The 20,075-nt window shown below is 39.2% G+C and overlaps 2 non-coding genes across 2 annotated transcripts; one reads left to right on the top strand and one right to left on the bottom strand.

The window, feature by feature from the left end:
* Positions 1-7,841: 7,841 nt before the first annotated feature.
* LOC141610257 (small nucleolar RNA R71) lies at positions 7,842-7,948 on the top strand. The gene has a single exon (XR_012528160.1). It is a non-coding gene; the product is annotated as a small nucleolar RNA R71 (small nucleolar RNA).
* Positions 7,949-12,438: 4,490 nt separating this feature from the next.
* Positions 12,439-12,544, bottom strand: LOC141610430 (small nucleolar RNA R71). Its single transcript, XR_012528338.1, has one exon. It is a non-coding gene; the product is annotated as a small nucleolar RNA R71 (small nucleolar RNA).
* Between the last annotated feature and the right edge of the window lie 7,531 nt (positions 12,545-20,075).

The raw sequence follows: 20,075 nt of genomic DNA, 5'->3' as shown, positions 1-20,075 counted from the left end.
ACCCTTGTTAAGGAAACTACTCACTCATTATCAAGTTTAACATGTTAACAAGGTTGTCAATCATATTAACAAAGCAAAACATGATGAATAAATGAAGATGATTAACAATAATTAAAAAGGGATTAAGAGAGTTATACCTAATGATGATTCTAAATTAATAATGCAAAGAATAAAAGAAGTACTTGATGATTGATGGAAGGTTGTCAATCTCCCAATAAACCCAAATAATCTTCAATTACCCAAAATAAAAGATGAACAAAGAGAAATTAAGGAAATGGGATTTGTATTATTATTTGATTAGAAGTTGATTACAAGATTAAGAAGATATTAGAATGAGATAAACTACACTAAAGATTGATAAGAAGAACATGATAACTTAATTAGACTAATGGGGTATTTATAGTGGGGATCAGGTGCAGAAATTAGGGTTACTAAGGGCTTAAATGACGATTAAGTACTTGAGGAATCGCTCCTCTTAAGAAAAGATGCGGGTCTCCTTTTTGCTAGTCTTCTAAAAATATGCGCATCTTCAATGGAGGGAAGAAGAGGATGTGTTGTCCTATAACACAATCCGGGCGTCCGAGGGTCGGGACGAGCGGATTATCAGGTGGCTGGATGAGCGGCCTTCAAGCTTGGACGAGCGGCATGGGAAGCTTCTGGACGGGCGTCTCGCCTGGTTGGACGAGCGGATTCTTTGTCAGCTTTCATTTTTTCTTTTCTTCTTCTCTTCTCCCAACAATCCTCAGGGATTTTGTCGGGGATGCAAAGATCTTCTTCATCATTGCCCATCTACTACAATATGTACAAAGGCCTTCTAGTCTTGTCTTCTCTTTGATGCTTGGTCATTAGATTCGATCAATTTAGCTCTATTTTGCCATGAAAATGCAAGGTTTGCACTCCTCTCCTACCAAGGAAACAAAACCTCAAAGAATATGCAAAACAAAGGACTAAAGATAGTAAATGACCCAAATATGCACTAAAAAGCATAGGAACGAGGCTAATTCGGGGACTAAATATGATCAAATATTGATCACATCAAATATCTTCAAACCGAACCTTTGCTCGTCCCGAGTAAAGAGGTGACAAAACTAGGACCCTTATTTAGACTAACTTACTAATATAGCCGATATGAGACAATTAGCGGGTCTCACTCCGCCCCTTCAACTCACAACAAGATAACCATGAGGTAGGATGCCTTCTTGCAAGGCAAGGTGGGTCTTGCCAAAATGGCGACACATCCAAATATTAAAGCACACAAAATCAAGGAATGGATGCATCTACAAAAGAATAGCCACTTTCCTCATCTAAGTGGCGGAAATCATCTAAAGGGAAAGTAATTCAAGGGTACACACTCCTTCATAGATGCAATTTTTTCAAACTACTAGGCCTAGAAGGATACCAATAAATCACCTCCAAGTTGTGTCGAGCTAGGGTACCTTTGTCCTCAATCGTTAAATACTTTTGTCAAGAATAGACTCCCTATGGTGTTAGAAACACTGGAGGATCGCGGAATTCCCCCTCTTGCCCAGACAAGAAGAAGGGTCGTCCCCTTTCTACCATGCACAAAAGTGGATACGATGGATAAAGGGATCGATGGTATTTGAGTTTCATTTGGGAGTTTGCTTTTGTTGTTGTTTTTTCCCCCAATTTCTTGTGGCAATAACATTTGAGAACAATTTCCTTTTGCCATTTCTTTGATGTTTGGCTTTTCAATACTTGACAATTTCAACTTTTTCTTGCATTTTCTTTTGAACATTTTCAAAGTCACCCCAATTAGTAACGAGGGTGCCTTATATTTGAAGCATAGGAGTTTTCATTTTTTTGTTACTCCTCTTTTCTTTAGATGCAATTTGCAAACTTTTTCACTTTTCATTTCTTGAACTCAAATTTTTGAACAATTTTTGTGCCCATTCCCTTTGATGACAAAATGTATGGTAGAACATGGTTGAATGATGGTTGCATGGTTTTAAGGGTCACCTTAGAATAAACGGTAGCCAAGGAGTTATCACACCACAAGGTACTCTTGACTAGGCCTTAATCCATGGGTAAAAGGATATTAGCATGACACATCCTAGTGTGTTTTACAAGTATTCTAACAAGCAAAGTTTTAAGAAGAAAAAGCATCTATTAGGGCCTATATACACTTGGTAAGCTTCCCAAGTAGACGGTTTCACAAAATTTTTATAACATGCAAACTACATGTCATGATGCAACTAACATTTATACATCCTAATGCATATGCTTCTACCAACTAGTATTCCAAATAATCTAAATGCAATCCTAAATTCACATTGTTTTTACCGCATCAATCAAAATAAAGCCACATAGTCATTAACATAAAGAGGAAAAAGGAGATTGGAAAGATCATACCATGCGGTGTTCAATATCCTCATGTCTCGCATGTGGCGTAGTCATTCAGTGTGAACAAGGATGAACAAGCACAATATATACAAAACAATATATACAAGTCTACACTAAAAAGGAATGAACATGTTTTTGATTTTTTCAATTTCTCAATTTTTTTGGATTTTTCGAAATTTTTGACTTTTTTGGATTTTGAATAAAAGTCAAGTTAGAATTTCCCATCCCCACACTAGTATGGGCATTGTCCTCAATGGCCAATACGATAGGAAATTTTGCAATGAATATGCATGATTTCTAAACTAAATGCAAATTATACTAAGCTACACTACATGATGCATGTGTTTTTGTTATGGCGGAGAGCATAATTTAAATTAGCTCCCAATGCATATGCATGGACTTCCCCAAACCAAAATAGACATTATTTCTAACGTCTTGAATTTCGGGGTAGTTCATGCATATGGAATGCAATGCATGAAACTAAAGATTGTGATTTTGGATTTTACAAGTTGGGAACAAAGATAAAGAACACCTTAATGAAGCCAAGGTGCTAGTCCTCAAATGTTGCTAGGACTCCACAAAATAAATGATCAAGATAAAATAAAAACAAGGGAAGTAGACAAACCATAATGGAGGTGTAAGGATGTAGGAGCCTCCAAAGATTGCTAATCTTCACCCATCGTATCATCATCATCATCATCCTCTCTTGAGGTATCATCAACTTTCATAGATGTGGAATCGTGTCCACTCTCACTTTCACTTGCTTGTTCTTCCTCACTTTCCTATTCCTCTTCTTGAGCTTCTTCTTCTTGAACCTCCTTTTGAACCTCTTCTTCTTGAACACATTCCTCTTGAACACCACCCTCTTGAACAACCATCCCCTCTCCACCCGGTCTACTACCACTAGGAATGCTAGGAAAGAATACTTCCCTATCCGCCCAACTAGGCAAAGGACAAGACAGATCAAGAAGTCCTTGCCTAGCTAGATGTAGGAGGGGCGGATATTGGGCCTTATAAGCATCCACTCTATCATTATAAGCTTGCTTGTGCATTTCCCTCATGAGTAGTGTCAAGTAATAATTTCCCACTTCGACATCCTTGGGTTTGAACTCTTGGTATTCAAATGGGTAAGGTGGGGTGATAATGGAGGAGGAGGGCTCGGCAATTTTGCCTCTTTGTTGTTGAATGATATACTCGGTCTCTTTGGAGAGTGGGAGAAGGTAGTTCGGTCGGTGAACATTCAATCGGCAAATTTTGGAAGGCAAGGTGAAAGATCTAGCTTCATTGGTTAACCACCCATATTTGTCATCAAGAGTGTCGTGCTTGACCCACTTGAACTTGTGAATCATGGTGTCCATATCAACAAGATGGCCTCCTTTAACCGACAAATAGGTGTTATTTTTGTTGAAATCTTGCTTAAAATGCTTAGCCAAATGGGTAACTAGTCCTCCATTTACAATCAAGGCGGTGCTTTCTTTGCCACAATCGACATTAAGCCATCGTTCAACCAAAAGTCTTAGAGCATTATATGGCTTTATAAATTCCTTTCCTATGTTCAAGGCCGACTCAAAAAGAATACAATCGAGTTTGGTAAGGTGATTAGTGCCATTTCTTGCTATCAAAGTATTCCCAATGACCTTATGACATACTCTAATGCCCGGATGGTGGACTAAGAGAGAACGACAATCATGAAAACGCATGAATTTCTTCCCGGAAATTGCCATTCAAAGAGGAGCGGGGTTATACTTGATAGGAGTCTTTGTATATTTCGGGTTGTCACTAAGGCCTAATATCTTACCCAATTTGCCATAAGTTATGCGTCTATCAACATTTTCAAGACGAAACTCGATGTTGGTTCGAGTCTCCACCCTTGTGACTTTCAAGGAACTTAAAAATTCCAAGGTGAGGGAGGGGTATGTCAATTCCTTCATTGTAAACAATTTACCCAATCTCATAGACTCAAATAAGGTTTTGGTTTGTTCAAGAACACCCAATTTTGACAATGCACCTTCACAAATAAACTTAGTAGGCATGATGGTTTTCTTAGCAAAGAGAATGAATTTCTCCCTATGAGAGTCGGAAGTGAAAGTTACCTCCGGATAATTGGATAATTGCTCAATGATCGGAGTTGTTGATGTTGTAGCTTCCATTAGGGGGACCTTGTTGAACCTCCAACCTTGCCTCATGGACTACCAATGCCTTTGACAATTGTTTTGCTTGAAGAGCTTGTTGCCTTTTTGAAAGTGTCTTCTTTGGGGGTGCCTTGTTACCTCCTTTAGTTCTTGCCATTCTGCTTTGCTTGATTACACCAATGAAAGATTGAAATCTTTAATTTTTAGTGATATCCAAATCGATTTAGGATGAATGTTGCTTTATATCCTAAAAATCGACTCAAAAGTTGAAGACTTTGGTGTTTGAATCAATTGTTGTTGCAAAAGGAGTGATTAATTTTTTTTGTGAGGAAGTTTGGATTTGATTTTGTTGAATTTGGTTGAGGAAATTTGGTTTTGTTGATGTAGAGGATTAGGGTTTTTGGGGTTTTTGTGTAGTGGGTAGTGTTTGAATGTAGAAGAAATGAGAATGAATGAGGGAAGAGGGTCAAAAAGACCCGTTATATTTGAAACTGCAGAAGAGGACGAGCGGCTTTGTCAGCAGGACGTGCGGATTCTTCAATGTTTATCCTAGGAAAAGACGCCACAAGACGAACGTCTTGCTTCTAAGACGAGCGGATTCTTCCTTGAGGGACGAGCATCTTTCTGGAGGGACGCTCGGATTCCTTTACAGAGAAATTGCCAGACTTTTGCTACTGAAAAAAATGAGCGTCTTTTCTGAAGGACGGGCGTCCAGAATGAGACGAGCGAATTCTCAGCTGAGACGCTCGGATTCTCTTACAGAACAGTTTTTTGAATTCTGCAGCTCTGCCAGACGAGCGTCTGGCGACATTGGACGCTCGGATTCTTCAGGACGAGCGTATTGTCCGTTTGGACGCTCGGATTCCTCCTTGACCACACGGATTCAGGTCCATCCATGGGTACTGCATAACCCGTGTCATTTTCATTCTTCAATTCTCGTGTTCTTCATTGTAGGGGCACTACAAAGGCATGAATAGCCTAGGCAATTGCTATCCCCACACTAAGGTAAAACACTACACATCACTAAAATCATAAGTCCCTCCCTCACTTCTCTCAAAATGATGAATATCTTGATCAAGGGACAAAAATAAATCCAAAAATGACAAAGAATGCAATGTAATAATTGAAATACAAGTTAAGGAGTTAGAATATTTACAAATGGTGGTTTAGGGAGGACTCCACCAAACTCTCATCCAATGTGAGATGTCAAGGGGGCATGTTCAAGGTGTTGTTGATGTTACTCAACACCTTGAAGAAGTAGTCGAAAGATTGTTTATTGTCATGATAAAGGTCGTCAATAGATTTTTGCACCTGTTGTTCTCCATGATGGTCTTGGTTCATATCATTACCAATATAGGGATTGAATATCCCTTCGAACTCATCATCCCAACGACCGCAAACTTCGTCTACTTGATCATTAAAACTTTCTTGAGTTGATAGAGACAACTCTCCTTCTTTCTTGTCTTGGCCAATAAGGCCATCCTCTTCACTTGTCATGGGTGAGCTTTTCAAGCTCTCATTGTTGCTATTTCCTTGCTCTTTTGATGGAGCATCATCAACTTTCTTTTTCCATTGGTATTTCTACTTCTTCCTATCATCCTTCCGGCTATAGTGATCAACCATAAAGCATGGTTCAGGCAAATGGGGAGCTCTCATGGTGTTTTCAAGATTAAAAGTTATGGTCTCATCTCCCACTTCTAGAGTAAGATCTCCGTGCTTCACATATATCACCGCACCCGCGGTGTGCAAGAAAGGTCTTCCTAGGATGATCGGAATATTGGAGTCTTCTTCCATGTCAACAATGACAAAGTCCACCGGGATGAAGAATTTGCCAATTCTCACGGGAACATCTTCCCATATCCCTAACGGTGTCTTCGTTGTTCTATCGGCTATTTGGAGTGTGATGTTGGTACATTTAAGTTCTCCCATCCCTAGCCGTTTACTAACCGAATACGGCATAACACTCACGCTTTCTCCTAGATCACACAAATCCTTGTTGATCGTGGTGTCGCCAATGGTACACGGTATTGAGAAGCTTCCCGGATCTTTAAGTTTCGGAGGTGAACTCCCTAGAAGGATTGCACTACTCACCTTAGTGAAGGCGATAGTTTCAAGCTTCCGGATCGACTTCTCTTTCGTAAGGATGTCCTTCATGTGCTTTGCATAGGCCGGCACGTGATTGATTAATTCCGTGAAAGGAATCGAGACTTCTAAATTCTTCACAATTTCCATGAATTTTCCAAGTTGATCATCAAACTTAGGCTTAGCTTGACGACTCGGGAATGGAAGTCTAATCACAATGGGCTCCTTCTCCTTGGCCTTTTCTTCACTTTTCTTTGAAACTTCTTGATTTATTGGTTCTCATTCCTTAGAGTTTTGCACAACTTCTTCTTTGTCACTAGCTTCCACAACTTCATCCTCAACTTGCTTCTTTGGCCCTTCATATCTCGTACCACTCCTCAAGTGAATGGCACTAACCGTTTCATGTCTTGGGGGATTACTTTGAGGTGGTAATTGCCCCTTTTGTCTTTGAGAGTTTGAAGATGCTAGTTGGGTCAATTGAGTTTCCAACATTTTTGTGTGGGCTAGGATGTTGTTGATGGTGATGTCTTTTGCTTGGCTATCTTTTTGCATCTGAGTGAAAAATTCTTGTTGATTCTTTTGCATTTGGAGGACCGCTTTTTGAACATCAAAACCTTGGTCATTTTGTTGATTGTATGGTCATTTTGTTGATTGTATGGAGTTTGATTTTGGTAACCTTGGTTTTGGTTGAAAAAGGGTCTTTGATTTTGGTTTCTCATGGGAGGTGGGGTGTATGTTTGTTGAGGGTTTTGGACATTTTCGCTTTTGTATGAGAGATTTGGGTGGAATTTGGTGTTTTCATTGTTATAGTTGGAATAAGGGGTACCACTTTTGTATGCTTGAAAAGCATTCACTTGTTCATTTGTTCCCCTACATTCACTTTGGTCATGTCCCAAAGTTCCACAATTCTCACATATCCCACTTGGGATTGATGAAGATGCTACCATGGTATTAACATCATGCTTTGGTGATTTTGAGGCTTCTTCAAGTTTAGCCATAGCCTTCTCAAACTTCAAGTTGATGGTATCAATATGAGCACTAAGTTGAGCACCCTGTTGAGTAATAGAGTCCACTTCATGCTTTCCTTCTCTAGTAGCCTTGCGAGGTCTACTATATTGTGAATTATGGACCGCCATTTCCTCAATCTTGTTCCAAGTTTGATTATCGTCAACTTCGGTGAACATACCATTTGATCCCATGTTGAGAATGTTTCTTGAGTCTTCATAAAGACCATTCCAAAATTGTTGTACCAAGAACCACTCGCTAAGTCCATGATGAGGACATGAGCGACAAATTCCTTTGAATCGCTCCCTGGCTTCATACAAATATTCTTCATCCCTTTGCTTAAAACCCGTAATTTGAGCTATTAGCATGTTAGTCTTTTCCGGAGGGTAGAATTTTTTGTAGAAAGCTAGAGCCAACTTCTTCCAAGAGTCAATTCCAAGAGTAGCTTTATTAAGGCTTTTCAACCATTGTTTTGCGGTGCCAATTAGAGAAAAAGGGAATAAGACCCATCGAATTTGGTCTTGAGTCACTCTGGTTTGTGAAATCGCATCACAATAGTCACAAAAAGTTTCCATATGGGAATGAGGGTCTTCACTAGGCATCCCCCCAAATTGGCTTCTTTCGACTAATTGGATAAATGCGGATTTTGCAATGAAATTTCCGGTTAAGTGTTGTGGTGTGGGAGTACCATTGGGTAGGTTCTCCTCGGTTGGTACGGAATGTGATGAAAACTTAGGCATTGTGGGTTGGTTGTGTGATTGATTTTGTGTTGGGTTCTCCTCACCTTCTCTTGCAAAAGGGTTGATGAACTCAATAGTATTTGGTTGAATATCTACAACCTCACCAATACCTCTCAAAGTATTTCTAGCAAGTCTTATATTGGTTGTCAAAGTCCTTTTAATTTCGTGATCAGTGGGTAATAAGTTACCTTGTGATCTTCTAGACATGCAAAATATCAAACAACTCGAAAACAATTAGAACAAACCTTGAGGAGTTTTACTTCCCCAAGGCAAAGAAAGACACAACTAATAACAATCTAAGAAAATCAAATCAAGTTAACACCGTCCCCGGCAACGGCACCATTTTTGGTCGGTCCGCTTTGAGCTTAGATTTCGGTTACTTGTCGTTAGGAGCACCTAGACCAAAACAATATTTATAACTTCACAAACAACTCTACTATTAGTAAAGAGGCAAGTAAAGGTCGGATCCCAAGGGACGGGTATTGATGTAGGATTTTCGATTGCAAGTAGCGGTGCCTCGGGGTGTCACAATTTGGGTTGAGATAAGAAGATCACTAAACTAAATAACAATTAAAGTAAACAATCAAGATGACTAAAATGAGATGTAAACAATTGATTAAAAGCACTAGGGTGTCATGGGGTCATAGGGGATTCATGGGAATTGATCATACAAACATATTCTCAAATTATAAGCAAGCAATTATTGTTGTGATAGGATCGAGTTGGTTTATATCTTACAATCCTAGGAAGGTTTGGGTCCCGGAGCCGAATCGATTAGATTGTACAACACCTACAAGTCGACTTAATCCTCCCTACTCAACTATATGCATTGTCTAATGAGACTCGAGTTGGTTTATGTCTTACAAGTCTCATTGAAAAGGTAAGTGATGGGTAAAAAATGCAAGGATTCAACGGCTTGCATTTCATCAAACATAACATGTGCATAAGTTGAGATCACAAGAAGCAAGCAAATAAATTATGAAAACATATTAAATTAAGTATGAATCATCCCCCATGTTGGCTTCCCCTAATTACCCATTAACCCTAGTTAAGGAAACTACTCACTCATTATCAAGTTTAACATGTTAACAAGGTTGTCAATCATATTAACAAAGCAAAACATGATGAATAAATGAAGATTATTAACAATAATTAAAAAGGGATTAAGAGAGTTATACCTAATGATGATTCCAAAATAATAATGCAAAGAATAAAAGAAGTACTTGATGATTGATGGAAGGTTGTCAATCTCCCAATAAACCCAAATAATCTTCAATTACCCAAAATAAAAGATGAACAAAGAGAAATTAAGGAAATGAGATTTGTATTAATATTTGATTAGAAGTTGATTACAAGATTAACAAGAGATTAAAATGATATAAACTACACTAAAGATTGATAAGAAGAACATGATAACCTAATTAGACTAATGGGGTATTTATAGTGGGGATTAGGTGTACAAATTAGTGTTACTAAGGGCTTAAATGACGATTAAGTCCTTGAGGAATCGCTCCTCTAAAGAAAAGATGCGGGTCTCCTTTTTGCTTGTCTTCTAAAAATATGCGCATCTTCAATGGAGGGAAGAAGAGGACGTGTTGTCCTGTAACACAATCCGAGCGTCCGAGGGTCGGGACGAGCGGATTCTCAGGTGGCTAGACGAGCGGCCTTCAAGCTTGGACGAGCGTCCTGGGAAGCTTCTGGACGGGCGTCCCGCCTGGTTGGACGAGCGGATTCTTTGTCAGCTTCCATTTCTTCTTTACTTCTTCTCTTCTCCCAACATTCCTCCGGGATTTTGTCGGGCTTGCAAGGATCTTCTTCATCATTGCCCATCTACTACAATATGTACAAAGGCCTTCTAGTCTTGTCTTCTCTTTGATGCTTGGTCATTAGATTCGATCAATTTAGCTCTATTTTGCCATGAAAATGAAAGGGTTGCACTCCTCTCCTACCAAGGAAACAAAACCTCAAAGAATATGCAAAACAAAGGACTAAAGATAGTAAATGACCCAAATATGTACTAAAAAGCATAGAAACGAGGCTAATTCGGGGACTAAATATGCTCAAATATTGATCACATCAGAGGCCAACCAATCCGAGCGTCTCTCCCCTGATCCGCTCGGATTCCCTTGCAGACTCCACCGTGCCTACTGCCTAGACGCTCGGGACGAGCGTATTTCCTGGAGACTACCAAAACGGAGATGGGAATCTCCTTGGAGAGGAGCACTTCCTCAACTTTTCTTAATGGTCTTAATAGTCATTTAAGCCCTTAGTAACCCTAATCTTTATACCTAATCTCTAGTATAAATACCCTATTGTACTACCTAGATGAGAATCTCATCTTAATCTTATCCTAATCAAGTCTTTATACTCTCTTAATCTTGTAATCAACTCTTAATTTAACATTAATACAAATCTCATTTCTTAATCTTTCCTTAATTTCTCTATTGTTCATCATTTATTATGGGTAATTAGAAGATTATTTGGGCCTATTTGGAGGATTGACAACCTTCCATCAATCATCAAGTACTTCTATTATTCTTTGCTTTATTATTTGGAATCATCTTTATAGGTATAATTCTCTCTTAATCCTTTTTAATTATTGTTAATCATCTTCATTTGTTCATCATGATTTGTATTGCTAATATAATTGACAACCTTGTTAGCATGTTAAACTTGATAATGAGTGAGTATTTTCCTTAACTAGGGTTAATCGGGAATTAGGGAAAACCAACATGGGGATTGATTCATGCTTAATCTAATATGTTTTCATAATTAATTTGCTTGCTTGTTGTGATTCCAACTTATGCACATGTTATGTTTGATGAAATGCGAGCCTATGAATCCTTGCATTTTTTACCCATCACTTATCTTTTCAATGAGACTTGTAAGAGATAAACCAACTCGAGTCTCACTAGACCATGCATATAGTTGGATAGGGAGGATTAAGTCGACTTGTAGGTGTTGTACAATCTAATCGATTCGGCTTCGGGACCCAAACCTTGTTAGGGATTGTAAGATATACACTAACACGATCCCATCACAACAATAAGTGCTTGCTTCTAGTTGAGAACATGTTTGTATGATCAAATCCCATGAATCCCCTATCAACCCATGACACCCTAGTGCTTTTAATCAATTGTTTACATCTCATCTTAATCATCTTGCTTGTTTTCATTACTTTATTTACATTGTTGATTAGTTTAGTTGATCTCCTATCTCAACCCAAATTGTGACACCCTTAGACACAACCATTTGCAATCGAAAATCCTACATCAATACCCATCCGTTGGGATCCGACCTTTACTTACCTCTTTACTAAGAGTAGAGTAGTTTCTGAAGTTATAAATATTGTTTTGATCAAGGTAACTTTTGACGACGAGTAACAAAACCGACGAACCAAAAATGGCGCCGTTGTCGGGGACGGTGTTAACTTGATTTGATTTTCTTTGATTGTTTTTAGTTGTGTCTTTCTTTACCTTGGAGAAGTTAAACTCCTCAAGGTTTGTTCTAATTGTTTTCGAGTTGTTTGATATTTTGCATGTCTACGAGATCACAAGGTAACTTGTTACCCATTGATCTTGAAATTGAAAGAACTTTGACCAACAATAGAAGACTTGCTAGGAATACTTTGAGAGGTATTGGTGAGATTGTGGACATTCAACCAAATAACATTGAGTTTTACCAACCCTTTTGCAAGAGAAGGAGAGGATAACCCAACACAAAACCAACCACAAAATCAACCTACAATGCCTAAATTTTCATCACATTCCATACCAACCGAGGAGAACCTACCAAATGGTACTCCTACACCACAACACTTAACCGGTAATTTTATCGCAAAATCCGCATTTATACAATTAGTTGAGAGAAGTCAATTTGGGGGGATGCCTAGTGAAGACCCTCATTCTCATATGGAGACTTTTTGCGACTATTGTGATGCGATTTCTTAAACCGGAGTTACTCAAGACCAAATTCGATGGGTCTTATTTCCTTTTTCTTTGATTGGTTCCACGAAACAATGGTTAAAGAGCCTAGATAAGGCTACTCTTGGTATTGACTCTTGGAAGAAATTGACACTTGCTTTCTACAAAAAGTTCTATCCTCCGGAAAAGACTAACATGTTGAGAGCCAAATCACCGGGTTCAAACAAACGGATGAGGAATATTTGTATGAAGCATGAGAGAGATTCAAGGATACTTGCCGATGTTGTCCACATCATGGACTTAGCGAGTGGTTCCTTGTACAACAATTTTGGAATGGTCTATATGAAGACTCCCGAAACATTCTCAATATGGGACCGAATGGTATATTTACCGAAGTTTATGATAATCAAACATGGAACAAGATTGAGGAAATGGCGGTCCATAACTCGCAATATAGTAGACCTCGGAAAGCTACTAGAGGAGGAAAGCATGAAGTGGACTCTATTACTCAATTGGGTGCTCAACCTAGTGCTCATATTGACACCATTAATTCGAAGTTTGAGAAGGCTATGGCTAAACTTGAAGAGGCCTCCAAATCACCTAAGCAACATGTTAATGCCATGGTGGCATCTTCATCAATTCCAAGTGGAGTATGTGAGAGTTGTGGAACTTTTGGACACGACCAAAGTGAATGTAGGGGGACAAGTGAATAAGTGAATGCTTTCCAAGCATACAAAAGTGGTACCCCTTATTCCAACTATTACAATAAAAACACCAAATTCCATCCAAACCTCTCATACAAAAGCCAAAATGTTCAAAACCCTCAAACAACATACACCCCACCTCCAATGAGAAACCAAGCTCAAAGACCCTTTTACAATCAAAACCAAAGTTATCAAAATCAACCTCCATACAATCAAACAAATGACCAAGGTTTTGATGTTCAAAAAGCGGTCCTCCAAATATAAAAGAACCAACAAGAGTTTTTCACTCAAACGCAAAAGGATAGTCAAGCAAAAGACATCACCATCAACAACATCCTAGCCCACACAAAAATGTTGGAAACCCAAATGTCTCAATTAGCATCTTATAGCTCTCAAAGACAAAAGGGGTAATTACCACCTCAAAGTAATCCCCCAAGACATGAATCAGTGAGTGCCATCCATTTAAGGAGTGGTACAAGGTATGAAGGGCCAAAGGAGCAAATTGATGAAGACATTGTGGATGCTAGTGACAAGGAAAGAGTTGTGGAAAACTATAGGGAAGAAGAACCCGCCATTCAAGAAGTTTCAAAGAAGGATGAAGAAAAGGCTAAAGAGAAGGAGCCTATTGTGATTCGACTTCCATTTCTAAGTCGTCAAGCTAAGCCTAAGTTTGATGAACAACTTGGGAATTTTATAGAGATTGTGAAAAACTTGGATGTCTCAATACCATTTACGGAATTAATCAATCATGTTCCGGCCTATGTGAAATACATGAAAGATATTCTTACGAAGAAGAAATCCATCCGGAAGCTTGAGACTATTGCTTTCACTAAGGTGAGTAGTGCCATCCTACAAGGAAGTTCACCTCCAAAACTAAAGGATCCGGGAAGTTTCTCTATTCCATGCACCATTGGCGACACCACAATCAACAAAGCTCTATGTGACCTTCGGGCAAGTGTGAGTGTCATGCCATATTCGGTGTGCAAGAGGCTAGGAATGGGAGAGCTTAAGTGCACTAATATCACACTTCAAATGGCGTATCAATTAACGAAGACACCTTTAGGGGTATGGGAAGATGTGCCGGTAAGAATTGGCAAGTTCTTCATACCGGTGGACTTTGTTATTGTCGACATGGAGGAAGACTCCAACATTCTTATCATTTTAGGAAGACCTTTCTTACACACCACCGGAAGCGGTGATTGACGTGAAACATGGAGAGCCCACCCTTGAAGTGGGAGATGAAACAATCACTTTTAATCTTGACAAGACAATGAGAGCTCCCCGATTGCATGAGCCATGTTTCATGATTGATCATTATAGCCGAGAAAGTGATAGGAAGAAGTTGGCATCTCAATGCAAAGAACAAGCTATGGGAAAAGAATCACCACCCATATGGAAGAAGAAAATGAGTAATCTCCATGATGCTCCATCCAAAGAGCAAGAATGTTTCAACAAGAATGAGAGCTTGAATAGCTCACCACCACTCATGACAAGAGAAGAAGATGGCCTTATTGGCCATGATGACAAGAAGAAACAGGAGTTGTTCTCATCAACTCGTGATATTATTGGGGAACAAGCAGATGAAGTATGCGGTCTTTGGGATGATGAGTTTGAAGGGATATTCAATCCCTATATCGGTAATGTTATGACCCAAGACCACAATGAGGAACAACATGTGCAAAGGCCTATTGAGGATCTTTATCATGACAATGAACAAGCTTTCGACTACTTCTTCAAGGTGTTGAGCAACATCAACAACACCTTGGATATGCCCCCTTGACATCTCATACATGGATGAGAGTTTGCTGGAGTCCTCCCTAAACCACCATTTATAAATATTCTAACCCCTTAACTTGCATTTTACTTATTGTATTGCACTTTTGTCAATTTCGGATTTGTATTTTTATGCCTTAATCAAGATTTTCATCATTTCGAGAGAAGTGAGGGAGGGACTTATATGTTTATTGATGTGAAGTGTTTTAACATAGTGTGGGGATAGGAATTGCCTAGGCTATCCAAGCCTTCGTAGTGCCCCACAATGAAGACCAAAGGAATGAAGAGTAAATGACACGGGTTATGAAATACCCACGATTGGAACTGAATCCGTGAGGTACAGGGACAATCCGAGTAGCCCGATAAGAATCTGCTCGTCCTGAAGACAATCCGAGCATCCTGGGAAGAAGACGCTCATCCTGAGAGAGCTGGAAAAGAAATATTTTGGTCTAACTGAAGATCCGAGCGTCTCCATATAGAATCCACTCGTCTCAGTCAAGACGCTCGTCTCACAAAGGATCCGCTCGTCTTACTGCTGGTAAAATTTGGGATTTCCTCCTAACAAGGAATCCGAGCGTCCTCAAGCAAATCCGCTCGTCTCCTTTCAGAAAGACGCTCGTCTTCAGCTGAAGACGCTCGTCTCAGCACGGTCTTATTTTCTGAAACAAGCTGAAATAGAATCCGAGCGTCCCGACCCAGATCCGCTCGTCTCCTCTGTGCAATTCAAATCCAATGGGATTAAAACCCCACCTTTTCCAATTCATTTTACTCATTCAAAACACTAACACATCTCCAAAACCTCCAAAACCCTCAATCCCTCCATCCACCAAAATCAATTTTCCCAACCAAATTAACCCAAATCAATTCCAAACTCCCTCAAAACTCAAACAAATCACTCCTTTCTCAGCAACAAGTAGTTAAAACACCGAAATCCTCAACGTTTGAATCAATTTTTTAGGATACAAGGCAAACTTCAAAATCGATTTAGGTCACATTGAAACTTGAGGAATTCAAGCAACTTTTTGGGTGTTACTACATACAAGGAGAAGATGGCTAGAACAAAAGGTGAAAACAAGGCACCTCCAAAGAAGAATCTCTCAAAAAGGCAACTAGCTCTACAAGCTTCAAAGGCTTTGGTGGTTCAAAGTGCAAGGATGGAGATTCAAGAGACTACTCCTCCTATGGTGGAAACTACTACTTCTACTCTGCTTGTTGAGAAACTAGATGATTATCCAGAGGTAATTTTCACATCCGATGCCCATAGGAAGAAATTTTTATCTCTTGCTAAGAAATCTATTTTACCCACCAAGTTCATATGCCAAGAGACTTTGACCAAATTGGATGTCTTAGAACAAACAAAGAATTTCTTTGAGTCCATGGGATTGCTTACTTTGTTTAATATGCAAGAGTCGACCTACTCATCCCTCACCATGGAGTTTTTAAGCTCATTAAAAGTTACAAAGGTGGAGACTCGAACAAACACTGAATTCCGCCTCGAGAATGTTGATAGGAAAATGTCTTTTTGCGAGTTTGGTAAAGTTTTTGGCTTTAGCAATGACCCGACTTATATGAAGAAGCCCCCAACCAAATATGATCCCGCTCCCTTATGGAAGGCTATTACCGGGAGAAAATTTACATCTTACCATGATTGTCGTGCCCTTTATGTCCATCATCCGGGCATAAGGGTGTGGCACAAGGTTGTTGGGCATACTTTGATCGCTAGAAAGGGAACAAACAACTTCACCGAGATTGATTTTATTTATCTCGAGTCGACCTTGAATATTGGTAGAGAGTTCACTACAAAGTACAACATTCTTCAACTTTTAATTGAGAGGTGGCTCAATATCGATCACGGCAAGGAAGGTACGGCCTTTATTGTTAATGGAGGGTTGGTAACTTATTTGGCAAAACACTTCAACCGGAACTTCAACAAGGATGGCACCTATAAACCGGTTAAGGGAGGCCATATCATTGATCTAGCTACCATGGTTCAAAAATTCAAATGGGTCAAGAATGACACTCTTGACAACAAATTTGGGTGGTTAACAAAAGATGCCAAATCCTTCACTTTACCGAACAAAATTTGCCGATTAAATGTCCATAGGCCAAACTACCTTCTCCCACTCTCCGAGGAAGCCGAGTACATTATACAATATCAAAGGGAGGACATTACCGAGCCCTCCTCCTCTATTATCACTCCACCCTATCCATTCACCTACCATGAGTTCAATCCGAAAATGTTAAGGCGGGGAATGACTACTTGACTCTTTTGATGCAACAAATGCACAAGCAAGCTTATGAGGATAGAGTCGATGCATATAGAGCACAATATCCGCCCCTCCTACATCTAGCTAGGCAAGGACTTCTTGACCCATCTTGTCCTTTGCCTAGTTGGGCGGATAAGGAAGTCTTCTTTCCTAGTGCTTCTAGGGGTGCTAGCTTGGGTGAAGAGGAGGTTGTTGTTGAGAGTGGTGGAAAAGAAGGTGAAGGAAATGAAAAAGAGAATGGAGAAGGTGAAGAAGAAGAGGGAAGTGAGGAAGAGGAAGGAAGTTCAAGTGAACGTGGTGTTGACTCCGGATCTATGGAGGTTGATGATGAAGATTCTAGTAAAGAAGTTGGTAATAATGATGGAGATGATAGTGATGACGCCATGGGCGAAGATTTAGGATTAGCAAGCTCTTAGGAGGATGCCACAATACTTTGTGAGTCTCCTACACCTTCTTTAAGGTTTGTACATTTCTCTTGTTTTTCATATAATTTTTATCTTGATCATGATTTTGAGTCCTAGCATCATTTAGAGGACTCACACCTCGGTCCCATTGAGGTGTTTCTTTTATTGTTCCCACATTCAAAATCCAAAATGACAATTTTAGTTTCATGCATAGCATCTTTATGCATGAACTCCCCCAATTTTTGACATTAGAAATAGTATTTATTTTGGTTTGGGGAAGTTTATGCATATGCATTGGGAGCTAATTTAAATTATGCTCTCCAACCAAAACAAAAAAAAATCATGCATCATATAGTATAGTTTAGTTGCATCACTTGTTTATATTTCATATAGTTTGCATTTAGTTTAGAAATCATGCATTTCATATAAATTGCATAATTTCCTATCGTATTGGCCATTGAGGACAATGCCCATACTAGTGTGGGGATGGAAAATTCTAACATGACTTTTTAAAACAAAAAAAATGATAAAAAATTAAAATTTTTTGAAAAATACAAAAACATGTCTTTTTATTTCATAAATCATAAAAACCATAAAAAATTTGAAAAATTCAAAAATCCAAAAAAACATGTTCATTTCCTTTGTAGTGTAGTCTTGTATATATTGTGCTTGTATATATTGTGTTTGTTCATCCTTTTTCACATTGATCGACTACGCCACATCCGAGACATGAGGATATAGAAGACCGCATGGTATGATCTTTCCAATCTCCTTTTTCCTCTTTATGTTAATGACTATGTGGCTTCATTTTGATTGATGCGGTATAAACAATGTGATTATAGGATTGCATTTAGATTATTTGGCATACTAGTTAGTAGAAGCATATGCACTAGGATGTATATATGTTAGTAGCATCATGGCATGTAGTTGCATTTAGAAAATTTTTGTGAAACCATCTATTTGGGAAGCTTGACAAGTGTATATAAGGCCCTTGTAGATACTTTTTCTTCCTAAGACTTTGCTTGTTAGAATACTTGTAAACCACCCTAGGATGTGTCATGCTAGTATCCTTTGACCTATAGATTAAGGCCTAGTCAAGAGTACCTTGTGGTGTGATAACTCCTTGGCTACCGTTTATTCCAAGGTGGCCCTAGAAACCATGCAACCATCATCCATGTTCTACCGTATTTTGTCATCAAAGGGAATGAGCACAAAAATTATCAAAATTTGAGTTTAAGAATTGAAATGAAAAGTAAAAAAGTTTGCAATTGCATCAAAAGAAAAGAGGAGTAACAAAATAAAAACTCCTATGCTTCAAAAATAAGCACCCTCACTACAAATGGGGTAGCTTTGAAAATGTTAAAAAGAAATACAAGAAAAAGTTGAAAAATTTTCAAGTGTTGAAAATGCCAAACATCAAAAGAAATGACAAAAGAAAGTGTTCTCAAAATGTAAAATGCCACAAATTGGGGGGAAAAACAACAACAAAGCAAACTCCCATATGAAACTCAGATACTATTTGATCCCTTTTTCCATCATATCCACTTTTGTGCATGGTAGAAAGGGGACGACCCTTCTTCTTGTCTAGGCAAGAAGGGGAATTCCGCGATCCTCCAGTGTTTCTAACACCATAGGGAGTCTACTCTTGATGAAAGCATTTAACGATTGAGAACAAAGGTACCCTAGCTTGACACAACTTGGAGGTGATTTATTGGTATCCTTCTAGGCTTAGTAGTTTGAAGAAACCGTATCTATAATGGAATGTGTACCCTTGGATTGCTTCCCCTTTAGATAATTTCCGCCACTTAGATGAGGAAAGTGGCTATTCATTTTTGTAGATGCATCCATTTACTTGTTTTGTGTGCTTAATGCTTGGTTGTGTCGCCATTTTGGCAAGCCCCACCTTGCCTTGCAAGAAGGCATCCTACCTCATGGTTGTCTTGTTATGAGTTGAAGGGGCGGAGTGAGACCCGCTAATTGTCTCACATCGGCTATATTAGTAGGTTAGTTTGAATAAGGTTCCTAGTTTTTGTCACCTCTTTACTCGGGACGAGCAAAGGTTCGGTTTGGGGATATTTGATGTGACTCATATTTGAGCATATTTAGTTCTCGAATTAGCCTCGTTCCTATGTTTTTTAGTGCATAATTGGGTCATTTACTATCTTTAGTTTCCCATTTTGCATATTCTTTGAGGTTTTGTTTCCTTGGTAGGAGAGGAGTGCAAACTTTGCATTTTCATGGCAAAATGGAGCTAAATTGATCAAATTCAATGACCAAGCATCAAAGGGAAGACGATAATATAAGGCCTATGTAGATAATAAAGTAGATTGGGCAATGATGAAAGGATCCTTGCATCCCCAACAAGATCCCCGAGGATTGTTGAGGAAAGAAGAAAAGAGAAGTGCCTGACCCAGGATCCGAGCGGCTCCCTGCCAATCCGAGCGTCTCCCTGCCCAGCAATCCGAGCGTCTCGATGCCAAGACGCTCGTCTTGAGGCCAACCAATCCGAGCTTCTCTCCCCTGATCCGCTCGGATTCCCTTGCAGACTCCACCGTACCTACTGCCTAGATGCTCGGGACGAGCGTATTTCCTGGAGACTACCAAAACGGAGATGAGCATCTCCTTGGATAGGAGCACTTCCTCAACTTTTCTTAAGGGTCTTAATAGTCATTTAAGCCTTTAGT

This window comes from Silene latifolia, chromosome 10 (genome assembly GCF_048544455.1).
Source record: "Silene latifolia isolate original U9 population chromosome 10, ASM4854445v1, whole genome shotgun sequence".
Lineage (NCBI taxonomy): Eukaryota > Viridiplantae > Streptophyta > Magnoliopsida > Caryophyllales > Caryophyllaceae > Silene > Silene latifolia.
Note: the sequence above shows the minus strand (reverse complement) of the source record. Positions and strands in the feature narration are given on the sequence as shown.